Raw genomic sequence first — 22,207 nt, forward strand, 5'->3', positions numbered from 1 at the left:
AGCACGCTGGAAAATGTGCCTCCAACCCCCAAACAGCCTCTCCAAATACTTCACCCTTTTAATAAGTGCATTTAATTAAAGTCATATAACTTTTTTTATTATATTAAAAAAAATCTTTTTGCTCGCTGAAGCTGAAAGTAAACTTTAGAACACAAAGAGCGGGTGTGCTTCTCTGGTCCCTATTCTTTACGATGGAAAACTCATCAAGTGTGTTCCCTCTTGCCTTTTCCAGGCTCATTAGAAGAGGGTTTCATGATGGCTTGGGTGGGGAGTGGGGTGTCCATGTGGCCCCGGGGAGTGTCCCCAGTTGGCATGGAGACACGGTGTTTTGTTGTGTGTTTCGTGTTGTTTGTCAAGCGCACGGGTATGAGCTTGACCCTGTGTTCATAGCCCAGGTAGGTATAGAAAGGCGGTTGGCCGTGGCATCAGCCGTCTAGGGACAGACAGCAATTTTGCACATTTATTTTCAGCACAGCCCTGCCCAAAAGCAGGAGGATAGAAGAAATGACCTCTTAAGACCTTCCCTTCCAGTCGTGGGATTGTGATTTTCATTGGAGTGGGGTTGGGGGGGGAGAAGGAGAAAGAGGGAAGGAGGCAGGACAGAATCCAGATGAGAGAGAGACCTTCCTTGTAGTCCCTGCATTTTCCCTTCTTCCCACCATAGCTTTGAAAAGGCTCTAAATGGGTTGAGACTAAGTTTGGCTCCGAGGTGGTGACAGCAGGGCTTTGTAGACTCGCTCTTCGTTTGCCAGCGGATTAGGGAACGTGTCGGGGTGAGGGTGGCGGTGGCGGGCCCCGGGTCTGCTGTGTGGGGACCCACGGTTGGCGAGGTGGGGCGGGGGGTGGGGGGGGGGGGGGAAGGGGGGGGATGTGTCGGCAGAAGTGGCGCCGGTGGGGAGGGGGCTCCAGGGCTGTGTTTGGGAGTGGGGAACCACAGCAGACCGGGCTCGGCGGCGCCCCAAGCCCGCTAATTATGCAGCCCGAGGGAGCAATGTGGACCTGCCAGAGCCGCCCGGAGGAGAGGCGACTTGGAAAACCTCAGAAGGGGTCTGTGTGCCTTGGGTCTGCCCAGGGAATAGCCTCAGGGGCGGGGCCCCTGAGCCTGTGGGGGTCAGAGGGAGTGGGGGCGGGGGACAGGACTGGGTGCTCTGGCTGCTTGCATGTCAACAGGAACGGTTTTCAAACCTAGGTTCCTGGAGGTTCTCCATGCAGGAGAGGTCCCTGGAGCTTCTGAATTCCAGGATGCCCATTCCAGAAATTCTTCAGAACCAACCACCTTGGTCTTTAGCATGCTGGTTCTCACTGCTCCCCTGGGAATGCTCATTAGCTTCTTTTCCACGGCCGCAGAAACAGAAATCTCCCAGGGTGGTTGCTCAAAAGGCCACCCAGAAAGAGCCAGGTGACCAAAGACCAGGCAGGTTTCTTTTTAAGTTATTCTTCTCCGAGCATCTTCTAATGATATGGGAGCGTTGCTATTTAGGATTATTTTCCCTGTTTGCAGAGGGTAAACACATTCAGGCTTCAACTCTCCACCTTCTTTGAAGTAGAAACCCCCATACCCAGCCTGGGTTTAGCGTGAGGACTTTGCTACTTTTTTTCCCCCTGTGGCTTTAAAAAAAAAAAAAAAAAAGGTTTTCATCAAAATGATCAGATACTGCTGTTACTGGTTTTTGCAAATTTAATCCCTCCCCCACTTCCCAGAAGAAAATAAATTTCATTTTAGGAATCGTTACTCTGGACCTAAGCCCAAGGTATGCCCCGAATATTGTTCTTTGCCTTGTGGAGACAGTGTTGCATATACGAGCTGGAGAAATACTACGCCTGTATATCTTTATGTATCCACGTAATCTGCACTATGTAGTCACAGAAAATTAGAAATAGAGAAGGAACCCAGAGAAGAAAATAAAATCGCTGGTATTTGCCATCATCTTTGATAATCTGTTTTTTTTTCCCCTCCTCCTCAGTGAAATCGTGAAATATTTGTCTACAGCCGTGGTTCTCCCATTCTCGTCTCAGGACTCACTCATAGATTTCCGAGAGCCTAAAGAGCTTTTGTATGTTGGTTTATACTTATTGATATTTAATGTATTCGTAATGGAAACTGAGAAATCTTTAAAAGTTGTTTATTCATTGAAAAATGACAATAATACAGGCATTACTAAAATAATAAAAAATGCAATAATACATTGCATTCGGACCTTATAAGATTTTTATGAAAGATAACTGTATTTTCTAAAACAAAAAATTGGGAGAAGTGGCCTTTTTTTTCCTGCCTTTGCTAAGCGCCCTCTCGTCTGGCTGGATTGTGGGATTTGCTGCTGCATTCAGTCCCTAGACATACATGTTGTTGTGGCATTCGTGTAGAAAATCCGGCTGCGGCCAGATATGTATTACAAGAAAGTATATTCATAGCTTTTTTAGATCATTGTGGATCTTCTTCTTTGATACTTCACCCAAACTCGACAATTGGTTGGTTTTTGTGTTTCGTTTTGTTTTAAAGTTAGTTGCAATATAAATTTGAAACCATTTTAATGAACGTTCTTATTCTGGCACATTGAGGTCATTTTGTTCTCTTCTCTGCCTCTTGAGGGTAGACTTCCTTTCCCAACATGGTCCTTGGGCCAGAGTAACAAAATGGTGATGGGCTATTTTTGACGGAAAGCTTAGGAAAAAGAGCTGCCATCCTAACTGGTCTTTGCAAGCATCTCAAACGAATGCAGGTGGACGTACTAATAATATTTTTTGGCTTTGTTTGGAAGGAGAAAGTTTTTTTTTGTTTTGTTTTTGCTTTTTTTTTAATTTTCAAATTCCCCTGTGACTCCGAGTTTTTTTTTTTCCTTCCTATTAATGCCCCCCTGCATCAAAACCCTAAAGACTATTCTATTTACTTATTACCCTGCCCTGAAAAAGCTCCATGATATTACTCACAGAACTAATGTCTGGAAAAAGTGGGAATAGGGAGGGCCTCATTTATCCCTTACAGAGAGATCAGAGCTTGCCGGTTATAAAAGGTCCTCTTGCCCTCATCAGGGCTGAGCTGAGCTGAACAACAACTACTGGTTGACCAAATGCTGAATGCATGTACACAGAGGGTCTTTGGACCTTAGAGTTCCAAAAGAAGAGGTCCAGCTGGATCTTCCTTTGTGACTTCAGTGTCATGAATGTCCTCAGTTGTGTCAGGAACATGGCAAGCCTTGGTGGCAACCACGTACTGGGAGCCCTTGGCTACCCAGGGGAGCATTGGCCTGCCAATCAGTGTGACCTCCGTGTGTTGAGGCATCCCAAATCGTCACTCCCTGTGCATCTCAACTTGTATGTCTTGAAGAAAGTGCTAGCAATGGGGAATGAAAAAAAAAAGTGCAAAAAAACAAAAAACTGGTCACTCATTAAAAATTTAGGGGCATTTTAGGCAATATGCTGTAGCCAACAGGAGCACAGGAATTTCCCTTCAGAGAAAAATCCCATTTTTTCCAGAGACAAATCATGATGGACTTCTAACTCATGGAGCCAATGTGATATGTATAAAAGTCCATGGTAGCCCGGAGGGAGGGTGCAGGAAGACTTTTTATTTGCAAACAATGCTCTGGAATTAAAATATAGTAGAACATTCTAGACTTTTTCTGCTTTTGAAGATGAGGACTATTGATTTTTTTTTTTTTAAGATTTTATATGAGAGAGAGAGAGAGAGAGAGAGAGAGAGAGAGCACAGCAGGGGGAGCAGGAGAGGGAGACGCTTGTCTCCATCCCAGGAGCCTGGGATCATAACCTGAGCCGAAGGCAAACACTTAACCGACTGAGCGACCCAGGTGCCCCAAGGACTATGATTTTATTCATCCCACTCAGATTTTTTAAGAACCTACTATGTGTGCCAGGCATTCTCCTTGCTGGGATCTTAACGGTAGATAAGCAGAATGATCCTCTGCCCTTAGGAAGCATACATTCAAATGGGGGAGACAGATGATATCCAAGTAGACAAATAAATGTATAATGCTGCTGAGCAATAAGGGATGTGGAGAAAAAGAAAGCAGGGCAAGAGGTGAGAAAGGGATATGTGGAGGGTTCAGGAAGGACCATTTTGATGGAGTTGTTCTGGAAACCCCAAGGAGGTGATATTTGGGCAGAACAGATGTCTAATAAAAGTATTAATGAATGAACTCACAACTCAAACCCAGAGTGCCATGTTTTGTGCTAAATAAGCCATATGCACAGACAACATGGTTGATGAGAAATGGGGTTGGTTGTGTATTTGTTTCCTAGGCGCGCTGGAACAAATTGCTACCAATTGGACAAAATAGCAGGAATCTGTTCTTTCGTGGTTCTGAGGCCAGAAGTCCAAAAGCAAGGTGTCAGCAAGGCCGTGCTCTGTCTGAAGGCTCTCGGGAAGCATCCTTCATTGCCTCTTGCAGCTTTAGGTGGCCACGGGCTTTTCTTGGCTTGGGACAGCATCGCTCCAATTTCTGCCTTCATCTCCAAAGACCCTTTTACCAAATAAGGACATATGCATAGATTCTGAGGGTTAGGATGTAGGCATATCTTTTGGGGGCCACTATTCAACCCAGTAAAGTGTGCAATCTGGGAGAATCCCTCCAACAGCAGCTTTTAAATCAAAATGAAACGTAGCCCCCGACCGGAGTCCTGGTGCTTCTTACCTGTAAGCCGCCTGGTTGGGATGCCGCTGGGTTTCCGTGGTGACGGGGAGGAAGCAGCTCGGGGCCCTGGAGACATGCGCAATGCCACAGTGTCTGGCTACTGCATTGCTGGGATGTGGAGCCACTGGGCAGCCTAGTGAGTCTACCACGCTCAGTGGGCATCTAGTTAGACTTTATGACCCGGGGGGAAAATCACAGCAGTAAGACACAGGGCTGTGGGAGTACCTTGTAGAACAAATAACAGTTCTTCCAGAGAAAATGCTGTCAGGCCCAGAGGAACAGAGCAGAGAAGTAGTTAAAGCAGGTCTGGGAGAGGGGGCAATTACATTCTGTCCAGACATTTCCCAAGCACAAAGGTGAACAATACTCCTGGAGGCAGGAGACTGGGTATGTTGCAAAAGTCAGCAGCTTGGGAAGCTGGGACCTGAGCCTAGGAGGAGATTTTACTACATTGAGCAACCCACTCTTCCGGGAATGTCCTTGCTGGGGTGTGCAGGTGTGCCAGAGGCGGCCGTGGCGTTGAACCCACCCCCAGAGGGCGGCCCCTCTGCTCGAAGACTTTATTGCTTAGTCTTTTCTCGGGCAAATCTTTTGCCAGAGGAAGGCAGGGAGGAGCAAGTCAATATGCCTGGAGTCTGCCTGAGTTGGGGATGGTGTTTGCTCAATTCTGTGCAACCCCAGCTGTTGCTCCAGGTGCTAAGTTAGAACCTTGGTAATTAGCAGAGCTAATTTATTTAATCATGTTTGTACTGTTTTTCTGCTCCCAGTTGTTCTTCTTGCCCTGATCCTTCAGGTTTTCCTGGATCTACTCCCAGGTGTGTTTGTTGGAAGGTGGTGTTGAGGGAGGGATGCTCGCTGATGCCAGAGATCAGAACAAGCTCTGGCTTGGCAGTCGTGGTGAGGAGGGGGAGGGGATGCTCGCCTCCCCCATGTTCTAGATCAGAGATTCTCAGCCTCAACACCATTGACCTGTTGGGCCAGATAATTCTCTTGGATGTCATAGGCCTGTGCCCACGAGGTGCCGGCAGTGTCCCCTTCTCCACTTACGACAATCGAGAATGACTCCAGACGTTGCCACATGCCCTCGGGAGGGGTCAGAATTGCTCTCAGTGAGAACCCCTGTTTGAGTTATGGTACTGATCCCTGATGTGTTTCACTTGGACTTTCTGGATGAAAATTAGTCTTCAAAGTCCATGCAATAGGATGGGATGATGAAGGCCATTTCTCAACCCTCTCCCATGGCTCTTTGTAGGCCGTCCCTGGCTTGACAAACTGAAGCCGTCAGCCAGGGAAGGGGTTGGCTGAAGGGACAAGGAGCTACAACACAATGTCCTCAAACACAGGTTCTTTTCTCCAAGATGTACGATCCCTGTGTCAGATGAGGAAGGAAAAAAGAAAGCTGTGGTATATAGAGAGACAACTGGTGGCGGTTAGTGTCACCAGGGAGAGAAAAGAACCAGAAAAGCCACTTGTGTGTTGAAAGTAAAAACTAAGCTTCCCCAGCTGCCCACATGGAACTGATCCAACATGGCGGCCAAGCCTGGAAGGGAAGGGCGTTTGCAGTTTCTGTGTTGGTGGGTTCCCTGCAGTTGGCTCTCTCGACTTCACTTCTTAAAGGGGTAAGCCAGGTCCTTGGGAGCCTTGGCCTCCTATCGAGGAATCTGATTCATTTTGGGGTCGCCCACAGGTCCCAACTTAGTGCTGTACATGCAGAAGACATCTTGAATGTCTTTGGCAAATGATTTAAGATTGATATACTCTTTCAAAGGAGCCAGATAATCTGAGGCAGCTCTGAGAGGAAGGGAGGAGGTAAGGTAGGAGAGAGAGAGCAGAAACTGAGAACCATTAGCCTAGAGCGGCATTGTCCTGTGGAAGTAAAACTCAAGCTACAGGGGCGCCTGCGTGGCTCAGTCGTTAAGCGTCTGCCTTCGGCTGAGGTCATGATCCCAGGGTCCTGGGATCGAGCCCCGCATCGGGCTCCCTGCTCGGCGGGGAGTCTGCTTCTCCCTCTCCCGCTCCCCCTGCTTGTGTTCCTGCTCTCGCTTTGTCTCTCTCTCTGTTGGATAAATAAATAAAATCTTTAAAAAAACAACAACTCAAGCTACGTATGTAATCTTAAACTTCCCAGTAACCACATTTAAAAGAGGACGAGAAAACAGATGAAGTTGATTTTAATAATACATTTTCTATAACCCAGTTTATCCCCAATTTTATCATTTCAACATGCAGTTGATATAAAAGAAACCTACTAGTGAGATACTCTGCTTTGTTTTTATTTTTACTACTTTATTTTTTTTTTTCATACAAAGTCTAAGAAATCTGGTGTGTATTTTACCCTACAGCAAGCACATTTCAGTTTGGACTTGTCACGTTTCTAGTGCCCATCGACCGGTGGTGTCTGTACTGGACAACGCAGGTCTGGAGAGGAAGTTTAAGCGGTTAAATTTGGGGAATAAACCATTCTCCACAAACAAGAATAGAAAATGACTTTAGAGACATTTGTGGACAGATTTTATCCACAAATGCTCATTACTGCCTTGGTAAGCCTCTGTCCCTGTAGCGCCTCCTTTTCCCCCAAATGGGGTCCGTTCACAGGAATCCACTGCTTGTCCCTCTCCCCTCCCCCTGACCCCTTTGTGGCTCACTCTGTTCGCTTTTGTTTCAAAGGCATGAGCACAAAGGGCCCCGCATTCCGCTGGGCAGTCTAATTCAAGCGTGGCATGGTTGCATCTTCTCAATTAATCGGGAGGCCGCCCCCCCCATTCCTTTCTCCTCCTATTTTCTCAGCCTCTTTATCAGGGTCCTAGCTTGGCTCCAGCGTCCAGGATCATTTCAGGAGCCAAACTGGCACCTGCCCAGGTAAATGAAAACCAGCGTAGGCCTTTCGAGACGTATCTTTCCTCCCATACTAATGAGAAACCTTCAGCAGACTATCCCTTAGAAGGGACGGAGGGACACGTTGGGAGAGGGGGAGGGAATGATGGTGGATAAGTCATCTCCCTTATGAGGTGAGGACTTTAGAAGGGGCCCTTGGCTTCTTGGAAAGGTCTCCGTTCAGCTCTCACTCCACAGCCTCTCATCCCTCTGCCGCCGACGAAGATGGAACGCTCTGGCAAGCCGATTTTGCCCTGGCTTTTTCCCCTGGTGGAGAAGGCCGTCTCATGCGCTCTGCTGGTATCACCTTGAGGTTTCCAAAATGCCCTGTGGTCAGACTTTCACAGGTAAGCCTGATCAGGCAGCTGCCCCAGGTGGTATGATTTGATGGGGCCCCTGCTCCCAAGTCTCTCTCGCCACCACCGTTATGTCACTGGTCTCAACCAGGGGTCATCTTACCTCCCCCCCCCCGCCCCCGCGGGGATCTCTAGCAATGTTTGGAGACATCTTCTGATTGCCACAACTTGGGAGAAGGGGGTACTCCCTGGCATCTAGTCGGTGGAGGCCAGGGATGCTGCGCAACATCCTACAGTGCACAAGGCTGTCCCCTCGATAAAGAATGATCCAACCTAAAATGGGGGTCCGAAGTGCCAAGGTTGAGAGACCCCTATGGCAGAACAGCTTTCCTTTGAATTGTTAAGACTGCTCTCCCTGAAATAACCCTTTAACCTGTAAAAGTCCCTGGGAGGGGCTGGCTACACTGAGGCATATAAATGGCTAAATTACTACCTTGCTTATCAGCGAACACCTTCTAGGGCTTCGTGGGCAGCCAGCTGACAACAAGACCCGGGGCCAGGGTGGGTGCCTGAGGGAAGGGTGGGTGGCCTTGTTAGGTAATGAACCAGCCTTTCCTGATGTTGCAGGGAAGGTGCCTGCGTGGATCAGGCAAGGACAGCACTCAGTACCTCCCACTGCTCTCAGTAAGGTCGGAGCCAGCCAGCAACATCTCCTTAGAGGTCTGTGTGGACAAAGAGGAAAATTAAAATTAAAATTAAAAAAAATCAGCCTCCTGGTCTACCAAGCCTGAAGTGTGGGTTGACCCGTGAAGTGTATTCAGGGTGGGTGGAGCCTTTGGAGCCTTTGTGCCGGGCCACCTGGTCTGGAATTTGTCCTCCTGCAGAACATCCCTGGTTCCATGAGATTCTCACAGCTGACGCAGGCGTGGACTCTTCAGACACATGCATTCCACTTCCAGGCCACTCAGTCAACTGGCCTCCGGTGTCTGTCACCAGGGTAGGTATATCCTGGGTCCAGGTGTGGAGACACATCTTTCTGAGTGTCTGAGGGGGTCTGGAGCCTGAAGACCCCAGGTGTTGGCCCCACCCGGAGGAAACTCCTCCCAGAGGAGCCACTTGGCTGACTTGGCCGCTGGGGAGTTTATGCAGAGGGTTTCTGACCAAGCCGCGGAAAATCTGGAATCCCTCACGTCTGACAAGCTCCTTACCACATCTCCCCTCCTTGTGTAGCTGTTGGGAAGATGGAAAGGCATTTGGGGCCTGAAGGGAAGGGAGAGAACAAGTGATGCTGAGCAGGGAAGAACCTCTACTGTTGTTGAAAAGAAAAAAAAAAAAAAATCGGACTTAGCCGGATCCCCACTTGGCGGCTTCTGTCCCAGTGTCATCTGAGATGGGCTTTGCAAAAATCAATTTGACTTGCAGATTTTTTATTTTAATCGTGAATATTTGCATTTGTTCTCGATTAGGAATTTTTTTTTTTTTGGCCCGCCCCCAAACAACTTTGGTGGGTGTACTTTTTTTTTTTTAAAGATTTTATTTATTTATTTGAGAGAGAGAGAATGAGAGATAGAGAGCACAAGAGGGAAGAGGGTCAGAGGGAGAAGCAGACTCCCTGCTGAGCAGGGAGCCCGATGTGGGACTCGATCCTGGGACTCCAGGATCATGACCTGAGCCGAAGGCAGTCGCTTAACCAACTGAGCCACCCAGGCGCCCCTGGTGGGTGTACTTAACGGAGGAGTAATTCCAGACTTGGGCTGAGAGGATCTGTCACTAGCTAGCTGTGTGATCTGGGGCAAGTCGTCTGACCTCTCTGGGCCTTGGTTCCTCCTTCATCAGGCGGAGTCCTGCTGCCCTAGCAGAGCTGTTGCAAGGATCAAATGAACTCATGCCAGCGAAGGAGCTTTGTGAAGTATGACAGACAAGTGTCTCATTACCTGGACTGGGGGATTTTTTACTCTCCCCCTGTGGAGACCTTCTCGGGGTCTCAGGCAGGGGCCTTCACCGGCAGGTGTGCCCCTTCTGAGACCTCCCCTCACTTTCTCACCTCTGGCCTCCTGGCTTCAGAGCAGTCCCTTATTGGAAAAGACCAGAATCGCGTGGGAGCCAGCAAGGGGACGAATTTGGAGTCATTGTAGTGGTGGTCCGATTACAGATCCTGGTCCCTGTTGGTCCTAGAGCTGTGTGCAAGGAGCAGAAATCATTTGTGGCCCCCTTAAGGGGGACCTGTTCGCCCTTCCCCCGTGCCCCCCCCACCACTGTCTGCTCCGTTCCAGTTTTTCACTAAAGGTGGGATTATTCACTTTAATAAGTTCTTTCCCCAATAAAAGCCAGGTGGGAGCCTGGGCCCACATCTGCCAGGCCAGCCCCTTCCAGGCTGAGGCCACCTCCTCTCCTGCCCACTCAGCCTGTCCCTTTTCTTCTTGGACCGTTTTGTTGGGACCAGTAGCATTCTGCTGCCCTGCCTACCGGCTGTCCCTTGGAGGAGGAGAGAGCAGAGGCGGGAGAGGGTGAGCGAACTCGGAGACGAAGAGATTAGAAGGAAGGGGAGGCACAGCAAAAGCCATTAAAGAGAAATAAATTCTGCCGAGGGGAAGCGAAGGTCCCTCCCCGTGTCTCCGTAAATCACCTTGCTTCATGGACGGGATGCAGAGGGGAGCGGGGGGGGGGGTGCCGTGGCTCTGATAGCGAGGGTCGTCTGTCCTGCTTATGTCCGTCTGCAGTTTAGGACGTTCGGCCGAGAGCAGTCTTGGGCTGTGAGCCGCTGGGGCTCCTCTCCCTAGTTTATTGTGGCATTATTACTCCGCACTCAGAACTGCCGTTACTTAAGGGGCACGTTTTAAGAGCTTTATTAGAAAAACATGATTGGTTTCCACTGTCTGTTTTCCCCAGATGCCCTCTATCCCGAGCCGCTGGGCGGGCATTGTGGACACAAGAATGGGATTTTGAAATTACCTCACTTTTAGAAGACACATTTTATACTTTCAGACCCAAAGTTTGTTAAGACCTCAGGGTCTCAGACCTGGGTTCCCTTCGTCTTGCTGGGCTCTCTTCGTCAAGAGTCAGAATGCACTCATCTATGGCCCCAGAGACCTGGGTGTGGTGTCTTTGTTTTTCACTTAAACCTGTTGCCACGAAGGTTTGAGTTAGTTGCCAATACTTAAGTTGTGGGTATTCCACATGAAATTTTGGATCTCCGGCTTTACTAGGAAAAGTGAGGCACTTGAGGATGAGCCAGTATTCTCCTTTGGCTGCAGACTCTGGGAGCAGCAGCGTGCCACCTCCTTGGGACTGTCACAGCGCCCCCACCCTCCTAATTCATTCTTACTGCTCAGCCGGCTTCACTCATGTCTATGTTGCACCTTCTCCTGGGTTTGAGACCCCTCTGTCTTAGCAGAAGCTTAGAGTTACCCACTGAAGGAAATGAGGTGGATGGAGGGAAGCCATGGATGCAGTGGGGGTGGCCGTGGTGTGCTGCGGGGACTGTCTCAAATGTGGACTTGTTTGGCAGGTGCAGGTGTGTGGGCCACCTTGGAGGCAGATCTGCCCTCCCCTCACCAGAGCTGTGCGTCCTTGGACAAGTCACCTCCCCTCTCTAGGCCTCTCTCCCCTTGTGGAAGGTGAACTGGCTGGAGTGTATTAGTAGTTTTTTAAAAATATGTAGCCCACTTATCCCTTGGTGGAAACAAAATCTTGCATAAAAGTCAAATAGTTGGAATGGTTGACTGTGGCAGCTGAAGGGGACCAGCGGGTCCGGAAAGGCATACTTGGGTTTTCCGCCCTTCCCCAGGCTCCCACCGCGGATCCTTCAGAGGCGCAAAACCTACTCGCTGTGAGCAAAGGTGAACCTCGCTGCCTCCCAGCTGGTCACCGGTGAGGGGCTCAGAGCCTGTACCAGCAGTTGCTGCATGAGAAAAAGAAAAGTATATTTATATATCCTCATAAACATGTATGCTCACAATGTACGAGTGGCTGCTATGGGCTGAGTGTTTCTTCTAGGCCCAGAAGTGTAAGATCTGGTTCTCATCTTCATGGGGCTAGCAGACCAGTATAACACACAGAGGAACGTATGTGCAGTAGGTTAGTGATCCAGGCAATGTCAGTGGAAGCCCGAGGTAGGCAGGAGTGTCTAGGAGAGGTCTAGAAAGTTGGCAGAGAGGAAGAAAAGCTCTGAGGAGGCCGTGGAGGATCGCCAGCTTTGACAGCAGAGCTGGCGTGGGGATGCAAAGATGGTCATTTCTGGTGGAAGCCTGCTTGTGAGCATGGGGCCAGAGGCGGGTCTGGGCAGGGCTTCCCAGGAGCTGGAGAGCGGCTGGAGGATCCGAGCGGAGGAGATGGGGTCAAAAAGTAGGAGGATCTCAGCAGCTGGGCCTGGGAGTTTGCAAGAAACCAGGAGGGCTTTTGAGCTGGGGATTGACTTTACCTGCCCCGCCCCCTCCCACCCCCCCCCCCCCCCACCCAGCAGCAGGATGAGGGGTGGGATGGCCCGTGAGCAAGGAGCTGGTCCCTGGACCGTGGAGCCAGGAACAGGGAGTCAGCGATGGTGGAGAAAGGAGGTGGTGGAGCAGGTGACTTTGGCGGTGGGTGAAATTAACAACGTGGGGACGGAAGGCTTGGGGGGGGGGCAGTGAGAGGGATGCATCCAAGATGATGTCAAAAAGGTAAGCCCTACCCTACACTAATGGGCGAGTCCTCGCGATTTCCCTTTATTGGGTGTCTCCCATGTGCTAAGATCTGGGTGTAACGACAAAACCGGGATAGAGAACACAGGAGGGGTTATGGTGAGTTTCTGGAACTGCCTGCATGGTGTACTTGCACCATGGGAAAATGTCTACTTGGCCACTGGAGATGGGAATTGGGAGTTGGGGAGAGAGGCCCAAGGTAATGCTTAATTTGTTTAAGCATTTACTGGGTTTCTTCTCTGCCTCAGATAATGCTAGGGAGAAACGCACACGTGGAGTTTCGTCGCTTTGGGAGCCTAGCAAAGCCCAATGGCGGCAGAGAAACATATGAACAGAGAAATTATGAAGGGAGTAGAGCAAAGGATGCAGGGAGGCCCGGGGACATGCATCTAAACCCAGGAAAGATGTCGTCTGGGGCGGGCCCATGGCGGGAGGCTGGTGGCTGAAGGAGAGGAGAGGTGAGAATGGAATCCTGGGGAACACGGTGTGCAGGAGGAAGCCCAGAGCGTGCAGGGTGGTGGAGGAGGAACAGGGTCTCATAGTCGGGATGAGGACTTGTCATAATGATAAATATTCATCACCCCTAGTTGCATGTGAACTGTGGGCCACCTGCTCTTCCAAATGCATCCCACGCGCCCCTTCTTTTCGTTCACTAAACCACTGTGAGAGGCACTGTTTCTACCCCATTTTACAGATCGAGGCCCAAAGAGCAAGAAGAGGTAGCTGACTCCCAAGGTGACGGTTCTCTTGCATTTTGGGTACTCATAGCCCGAAGAGTCACTCTCTGATCGGAACCGAGGCCCTTGGTGCTTCTAACCCCAGCTAATGCCACCTCTCGAACTCAGCCGCACCTCACCCATTTCCACCTGGCCTGCCCTGACCTCGCCGCACAAAACTAGCATGCCAGCAGAGGCCCCGGGGTGGGGCGGGGGCGCAGTGCTGTGTTAGAAATGTCCCGTCTGTGTGGTCAGAGAGGACTTTGGCTGTTCAAAGAAGCCCCCTGAGCCCTGGCGATTCTCACTGCAGGAGAGGGGACTTGGTCTTTGCATGTCGGGCCTGAGCGGAGTGTGGCAGGGAGGGCGAACCCCGCAGGTGGGGTTGCTGGCTGGGGTTTGCTGTGTTTGACGGCGCAGTTCACGGCTAATGACAGGGCAGCAGCAGGTAGGAACATGACTGAGCCCTTCGGCTTGCACATATGTGGTTGGGCAAAAGACAATCGCAGATGTTCCTGGAATTCCCAAACCGGATACAAAATTGCTAGCAGGATGCAGAGAAAGAGGAAGGAGCCAAGCATTTTACATAATGAGAAGCTCGCCTCCCGCCCCAATGGCCTGCTGCAGCGCTGCAGCGGGGCCGGGCCTCGGTTTCCTGAAGGCCCGGGGATTAGGAAACCCGCATGCGTGTCTGCAGGGCAGAGCCCTGCTCCAGCAGCCCGCTTTCTCTGGCTTTTGGTCTGCGTCTATCCAGGATCCACAGCATTCCAGCGGGTGTGGTGGACTCGCAGGCAGCCAGGGAGTGCTCTTCCCCCAGATGTGCCTTTGCTGCCCCGGACAGAGAAGAAATCGGGCAGCGGCCCTGAAAGGAACAGAAAGCAGCCGCTCAGCTCTCTTCCCTGCTCCCACCCCCTCTTGAATGGAATTCTGTCTGGGTGGCAGCAGAGGGGGGCTCAGCACCGAGGGTGTTTTGTATCCAGCTTAGATGCCTGGCAGCGGACAGGCGGGCAGAAATCAGGAATATTTGGGAGACCAGAGTGTCTGGAAGGCGGAGGCCTCTTGTGGGGAGTTGCGTGTGGGCAAAATCTGGGGACCCCAGGGTAGAACCTCAGGGGCCAGTGGTGCATCCACCGGAGCTGAACATAATGAGCTGAGACCGGCTCATGTCCCTGCAGTTTGCCCCTTCACCACGCTTCTTTCTACGGCCCACTGTATGAGGGGACACTTCGTTTGGAAAATGCACCACCCTCATCCCTCACCTCAGTTCTGGATGATTCCCAGAGTCCCTTCAAGCTCTGTTGCCCTCGGGCGAATGTTGGAGAAGGAACTGGTGCGGGAAGGGGATGGGTGTCCCCCCTCAGCCGTGGCTCTGTTGGGAGGCTTTTCTGAACCTAGTCCTACAAAGCCCCAGGTAGCTGGCATTTCATCACATCTTCCTTAATATATTCTGTTGCTTAAGGATGCCGAAGGAGTGCCTCCTTCTCTCTTTCTGGAGTCAGACTTCTGATTGGTGAACATCCTTGCTACGTGAACTTGGCACATTGGCTTCTTCTACGATTTAGTTTCCCCATCTGCCCAACCCTACCTACCTTGGGTTCAATACCGGCGAGAACAAAAGGCAGTTTTCTTTGTTGGGTCCTTCTGCTTAATCAGAGCTCAATAAATGTTCGCTATTCCTATCATTATTATTATATTGCTATTTGAAAGAAAGAATTCACTGAGGGTTTCCTTTTCCATGGGCCCAAACCAACCTGCCACCTGTTTGCGTGCACCTCATGAGCTAAGAATCCAACACGTGAAAACGATACATTTAAATCTCGGCGTCCATAAATAAAGTTTTATTGGAACTCCGCCGTGCCCGTTCGTTTGCACATTTGCCCGTTTGCCTGTTTGCCCGTGACTGCTCTGTTGCTACCGAGGCAGAGGTGAGTAGGTGTAAGGGAGAGCATACAGCCCACGAAGTTGGAAATGTCTGCTGTCTGGCCCTTTGTAGAGAGCTGGCCAATCCTTGTTCTAGACTGGGGATTATTTAAACAGGGCAGGTAGGTGTAGGCACCCAGAGCAACAGTGAGAGGGTTTCACGCACTTTGGAAGAAAGCCCACTAACAGAAAGGTCGACAAAGCTTTGCTTTCGGAAATTCGACAGTGATGTTTATGGACATATTCTCAGAAGTGAGCCCTGAGTTTTAGGATCGTGCGTGGGCCGTTTGCAGTGCTATGCGTTCTACAGTCCCCTTAAAGAGCGAAAACCCCAGGTTGTTGAGTGGGTCAGTTCCAGTGGCGGTGGCGGTGGCGGTGGCGGTGGGATGGGACAGAGGGCAGGGGAGAGGTCCAACAACGTATCTCCATCTCCCCGTCCTACAAGTGGGGTCCGGTTGTAGAAACAGAGCTTGGGGGAGCTCGTTTTATTTTCCCTGTGGCGCATATTTGTGTGTTGATCCTCTGCCTCCTTCCACCTTGTTCCGGAAAGGATTTATGGCAGCCGGGACCCTCGAATGTACAAAATCACAAATCCCAGAAGAGGCAAAGCTTCGAGGCTGTGGTTGAGAAGAGTAAGCTGAGCAGAGTGTCACTGGTAGTTTTAAGAAGGTGACCTTGGAGCTGAGCTTCAAATTTCTCAGCGGAGGGAATGTCGTTTTCACGCCTTTCTCCTTGTGCCCGCTCTGACCCCCATCCCCACTCCTCATAGGACCAATTGCGTGTGCTTGGGTCTCGTCGACCGAGAAAAGAGGCAGAACTGAAATAGAACAGAAGCATTTCTTTGGGGGTCTTAGAATTGCAGTTTGGGGAGCACAGAGTGAGGGAGCAACCCAAATTGTGTCCCCTCGAGGAGGGTACAGGGGCCAGGGGTTGTTACTCACAAAATGGGAGAAGTATCAGGAAACTCACACAAGTTGCTTTCCAAAAATTACGATCGGAAGATACAATTACATTTTACAGTTCATCGGTGTTCTGAGTGCATTATGACAGTTACTAGAAGAATATATGTTGCAGAGTATCCAATTCTTATCAAGAATGCAGGTGCAGGGGCACCTGGGTGGCTCAGTCGTTAACCGTCTGCCTTCAGCTCAGGTCATGATCCCAGGGTCCTGGGATCGAGCCCCGCATCGGGCTCCCTCCTCCGCGGGAAGCCTGCTTCTCCCTCTCCCACTCCCCCTGCTTGTGTTCCCTCTCTCGTTATCTCTTTCTGTATCAAATAAATAAATAAAATCTTAAAAAAAAAAAAGAATGCAGGTGCAGCAGCTGTCTGTTCAATCCTACCCCTTTGTCCAGTTGGATAGCTAAGTGTGGTGTCTTTTGAAAAACAAAGAAGCAAAACAACCAGGAAGAAGTTGTAGTACCCAAATAGAGTCTCTCAGTTTATGAATCACCCCAGCAGTGGCTCTCTGCTCGCATATTCCCAAGGGAGCCAGTGTCTGGGAGACGTGACATCATCACTGGGAGGGCAGTTTCAGCCATGTGTGGCCTCAGAGGAACTTGTTCCCATGGGTAACTCCCAGATCCTCGGCACGAAAAATCCCAGGCAAAAGAGATGGGGCTCTGAACCCTCTTGTGTATGTGTGTGTGCATGTGTGTGCGTGTTTGAAAGGACGCATCCTGTCCATTCTGGGACCTCATTATTAGCTTCTGACGCTGGCCATCAAGAGTGGTGAGAACCTTCGTCTCCACAGTCGTGGGGGAGGAGGTGGCTCTGATGGATAGCCCACCCGCCCGCCCTTAGCCATCCCAGCATTTTTCTCCTAGACTCCTAGGTCCACAAAACCCTGCTCCAAACCCATGATTTGCACGAAACATTCCCTGTTTAACCGCGGTGTCTCCTCATTTGGCATGCACGCTCCAGTCGTGTGGTTAGAGGGGCTGGCCACCTTTAATTGATTTCAGAAAGGCCCAGCCAGCCCTGTGCAGGCGGCTTACTTTCTCCTAGCCTGAGAGCTCCACAATTTTTTCCATATAAATGGGCCCATCAGGCCTCCTTCCTGCACTGATGGTTGATAGAGAAGGAATAGAGCTCACGGCAGCCTCACACCTCTGCACTTTGTCTTTATGCACTTAATACGCGCCCCGAGCAAACCAAACCAGCAGATGCCATATAGCTTTTCCCTTTGCACTGTTACCGGTCATGGCTTAATTAAATCATTCTTTTATCCTTTTATAAAATCTTCACTCTCCTCACCTGTGATGCTATCCTATTAAAAAGGCTTCTTCCTGCCTTCTTGGGTAGAAAGAATATGAAAACCTTCAAAATATAGTGTCTCATAGATAACAGAGCCACGAAGTGGGCGAATCTAGTGTCTGCCTTCTTAACAATTAAATGAAAGCCCGGGCTGGGGTGGGGTGGGGGGGCTGAGATGGGGTTCCAGTGAGGGTCAGGGGCATGGCGTGTGAGCTGGGGACACGATTGGGTTGGGGGGAGCCCACCGATCCGTAACACTTGCCATTAGCTGGTTTGCAGCGCTCGCTAGCACAGGATGCTTACTGAACACAGAACAAAGGTCCCTAAAAATAATAAGCGGCAGTTACAAATTCATCTTTACGAACTCATCATTTCATGAGTCTGTGTGCGATGGCCCCAACGGGTCCCTTCGGAGGTTCATCCTAACATGGACGGGGAGAATTTTCCAGTGAATCCCTCGCTTCCTCGTGTTCTTTGTGCGTGGGTGTTGCTTTCGTGGCTTCCCAGTACCTCCAAAGCAGAGAGGACGTTTGCGGATGCTAAGCTAATACCCAGGAACCGGGTTTTGGTTTGTTCACCCCACCCACTGCCGATGGAGGTGCAGATAGAATGACCACACCGTGGGCACAGCAAACATAGAAATGACCAGCACTGTGGGGACAGGAGGCCCGCGGGCCGTGGCTCTCTTTGGATCCTGGAGCGTTATCTGAATCCTATTTGAAAACCACTTTACTTTTTGTCTAATCGCAGCCTTTGCTTTCTCTTTCCTTCCTGCCCGCTCTTCCTGAACATGAAAACTTGTGTCCAGCCAACCTGGTCCGGGGTTGATCTGCAGAACCTCTGGGGCCGCCGGCCTGACGGCGCTTCCTTCGTGGAGGGCTGCCTGTCGGCCCCAGCTCAGCTGTTTTCTAGTTTATTCTGTCTTGCGACAGGTACAAAGCACTGGTCAGTTTTCTCATCTCCCAAAGCTGCTGCTTTCCTGATACCCTGTAAGCAATGAGGGTTGCACAGGTGGGTTCCTTCCCCTCCTGTCATCCTTGTCACCTGGACATTACCATGGCGATAATCCTCCCTAAAACAAAAATAAGGGACAGAACCGGTTGGACAGAACGTGTGACCGCAGACTCTTCCCTTGAGAGCAGCTGGTGAGGGAGTGGGAGGTGGCCCGGGGCTCCTCCAGACCGTGTGCAGAGGAGGTCGAGAGAACAGCCAAGGATTAAAGTTCCATCAGACTATATTGTAGGGAAAGCTTCGGTTGGGTTCCTTCGTGCATTAGGTGGGAGGGTTTTCCTTCTGCAGCCGGCAGTCCCGTCCGGTGTCCCTTCTGCCCTTGGGAGGAACAGAACAGTAGATCCATAATCTGTCAGTGGAGATGAACTGGGCTGTGAGTCACAAGGTGGGGAGGGAGGCCCAGGGATTATAATCTGCTCTGCAGAGTCTCCCAGGCTGTGTGATGGTGGAGGTTCTGTCGTCTGGAGAAGCCCCGAGGTTGAGGAAGGCAGGTTTCACTATGTCAGCACTGAGCAACCGGTTTGGAGTTTAGGAAGCAAGGACCCACAATGGGCGGATGAAGAGAGGTGGATTTTATTCTCTGCTGAAAAAATGTATTTGCTCAGTCTCCGGAAGAGCTGCGAGGCTGTGGCTTCTGGTGGATGGAGGGTGAGCCATTGGGAGTTGCTTCTTTTCTCTTCTCTCTCTAAAGCCCTCTGTGGAATGTTCTAAAGGGGTTGGCAGGTTCTAAGAGAAAATGCTGTTGGCTTACGGGATCCTCTCAGCGGTGGTACAGAACAATGACCTGGGATCGCTACCAATGAGCATTTCACTGTCTGGTTTCTCTGGAGATTCTTAAAAGACAGAGAAGAAACAAAACAAAACAAAAAAACCAACCACCCAGAGATCTGTGCAGGGCAGCCTCCCTCGGGGCAGGGAGGTGGTCTGGTAACCTGGCTGACCTCTGAGTCTTCCCTCTTTCTAAAGTACGAGACACATGCGCAGTTGGGTGACGTGGGCCCATGGATGGGGCAGCTGCTTCTTCATTCACCCAACAGATAGTCACTGAGCGCCTACTGAGTGCCAGGCGCCAGGCACAAACAAAACAGAAGATATCTTGGCATCACTGGAAGGGAAGCAGACTACCTGTGGATCAACAAATAGATCCAGAAGTGATAAATGCTATGAAAAAAATAAGAGAGGGATGAAGGGATAGAGTGATGGTGGGTATTGTTGAGTGTGGCCAGGAAAGGTTTCCGTAGGAGATAACCTTTGAACAGAGACCAGGAGGGTATCTGGGGGAAGAATGTTCTAGGCCAGTGGTCAGCAGATGATGGCCCTCGGGCCAAAACTGACAGCCACTTGTTTTTGTAAATAGGGTTTTATTGGGACTCGGCCACTCCCCCGTGTTTATGTATTATCTGTGGCTGCCCCCCCCCCCCCCCCCACTGCAGCAGGGTTAAGTAGTTGTGGCAGAGATGGCCAGGCCGACGTCTGGCCTTTGACAGAGTTCGCCAACTCCTGATCTAGGCAGGAGCAAAGTGCAAGGTGCATGCGCAACTCCGTGTCTCCTCTCCTTGTGATGGACACCTGAGTTGTCCCCAACTCTGGGGCACAAGACGCAAGTCTACAATAAGCATCCTTCCCATGTCACTGGGTTTACCTGTGTGAGATCCCAGGAGTGGAGATGTTTTCTTTATTAGAGGATGAGCCAGGGAACATAAAACTGCGGACCGGAGATTTTAATCACGTTATAAAACCTGCCTCATCCTGCTGTACATCCTGCCACCAGGACTGTTGATTCTCTCGGGGGCAAATGCGGCTTCTTTGGGCTTTGTCAGGGGACGATGAGAAAGCACTGGCTCATTCTCAGGGATTTGTGTACATGATCCAAAGGGACCAGGAGGGGCTAATAAGTGTTGGGGGTGGGAGAAAGTGATCTTCTTAACCTCAGACTTGTGACTTATCCATAGTACAGGTTTTAAAAATCTATTTATTTCTCACCTTCCCTCAACATTTCGGTCCCATTCTGGACTGAAAGCTTCCTGAGAGTGGGATCTATTCTTTCTATTCCCAGGGCCTAGCAAATCACCGGCGCTGAATAGGGGCAGAAGAGATGCTTTGTGAGTGAGGACCTGCCATTTTCTCTGAAGCTCTTCTAAGCAAAGTAGAAATGTAGTACTTAAAAAAGAAATCATTTAAATCATTTACTTTCTACAACTGAAGAGAAATGAGTTTAGGTACTATTTTTTCTTCTTTTCTTTTTGTGTTTGGAGGGGATGTCTCGTGCTTAAGAGACAGTTGAGAGCTTTCTGGATGCAGTTGACGGCATAAAGCTGAGCAGCTTCATTGCCTGGTTGCAGAGAACGCAGACAAGGCCACGGAATTATGTGTTCTTACCTTGTAGTCTTGGCCCACGTCCATCCCCCTGCGAGGAATAGCCCAGCCTGGGTCCTCTGTGCAGGTCTGTCCTTCCCTGACCATTCCAGACCCAGCTCTTTCATAAAAAAGCCCTCCCTCAGTCCCCAGAGATTTCCTCTTCACAACATTTAGTAGCTGTACCATTCATTTGGCCACAAGTCACACATCGCCCCGTGGCATCTCTCTAAGTGGATGCTAGGATGCGAGGTTCTCGGGGATCAGACCCTGGCTATGCATCTGGCTGGTCCTTGGAGGGCTGGCTCTGGGCTCTCATGTGGCAGGCTATGTGAATACTGATTTATGGATTGATAAGATTGCCTACGGATGGTATAACCATTGTAAGTTGCCATGTCGATGGCAGTCAGTCACTAGCCTGCATTGGTCTGATTCTCCAAATCACAAAGTAGACAACTTGGATGCGTGGCCTTCGGGTTCCTTGTCTGAACGATGGGAACAGGAAAAGCTGTTTCCCCAGGCTGGCCTCAAGGAATGCACAGAGCATAGGGCGCAAGGGCCTCCTGCCACAGGGCTCACGTGCTGTGAGGACATGCTATCCACGTCTCCCTCGGGTCCTTTCTGCTGATGGTTCACAGAAGCTGCCCCTGGGAATTGTGACTTTGTTTTAGATGCCTGGTGCTGGCCTCTGAGACAGACAAGGATTTTGGGCAGAGCTGACACCAAATTTTCGCAATTAGACTATTTTTTTCTGCTGTCTGTGTAATTGACAGCCTCAACTTTGCGTGAACCAGGAAGTTTGGCCATTTAACTTCCTTGTGATCTCAGGCGAAGGGAGGTGAGGAATGCCAGTGCCACATAGGAGAGAGAGACGGGGAAGGAAAACACCCCGTGAATAAAGCAGAGATCGCCACGCCAAGGAAGCCATGACTGCAGCTGCCCGCCACCTGTGCCTAGTGGGTGCCGGGCCATCGGTGCTGACGGCATTGGCGTTCCTCGTGCCGCCTGGGTGGCTGCCAGGACACACTTTAATTAGTTCTTTGCTATAGCTTTGCTGCCGCTGATGTTTCAACATTGGAGGCAGCCCATTTATAAGCCCTTCGCCTCATAGCGCCAGTCTGAGGGCAGCGATGTTTTCTTTAGCCTGCCCATTGCCGTGCACCGCGCGGTGCTGGCGAGAACGCATAGCCCAGGGCGCCTTGAGCCCCAGGCCTGTTTTATTACAGACCGAATCTGGCCTGCGACACATCGTGGAGCCTTTTGTCCCGGGCCACAGCTTCTCCGTTGGGAGAAAGAAGTAAGGCATCTTGTCAGGCCCTTCTGGGGCCTCCGAACCTTTCTGAACGGGCTCCGCCCATGTTTCCCAATGACGGCCCTGATCCTGCCCTTATTCTGGCTTCTAGGCAGTTAGGCCAGTCGTGACAAGCAGGTGGCCACTGAGGTCTGGAGATCCGAT

The sequence above is a fragment of the Callorhinus ursinus genome, unplaced genomic scaffold, assembly GCF_003265705.2.
Source record: "Callorhinus ursinus isolate GAN/ISIS: 27379988/994484 unplaced genomic scaffold, GSC_fseal_2.0 scaffold50, whole genome shotgun sequence".
In the NCBI taxonomy this organism is placed as follows: Eukaryota; Metazoa; Chordata; class Mammalia; order Carnivora; family Otariidae; genus Callorhinus; species Callorhinus ursinus.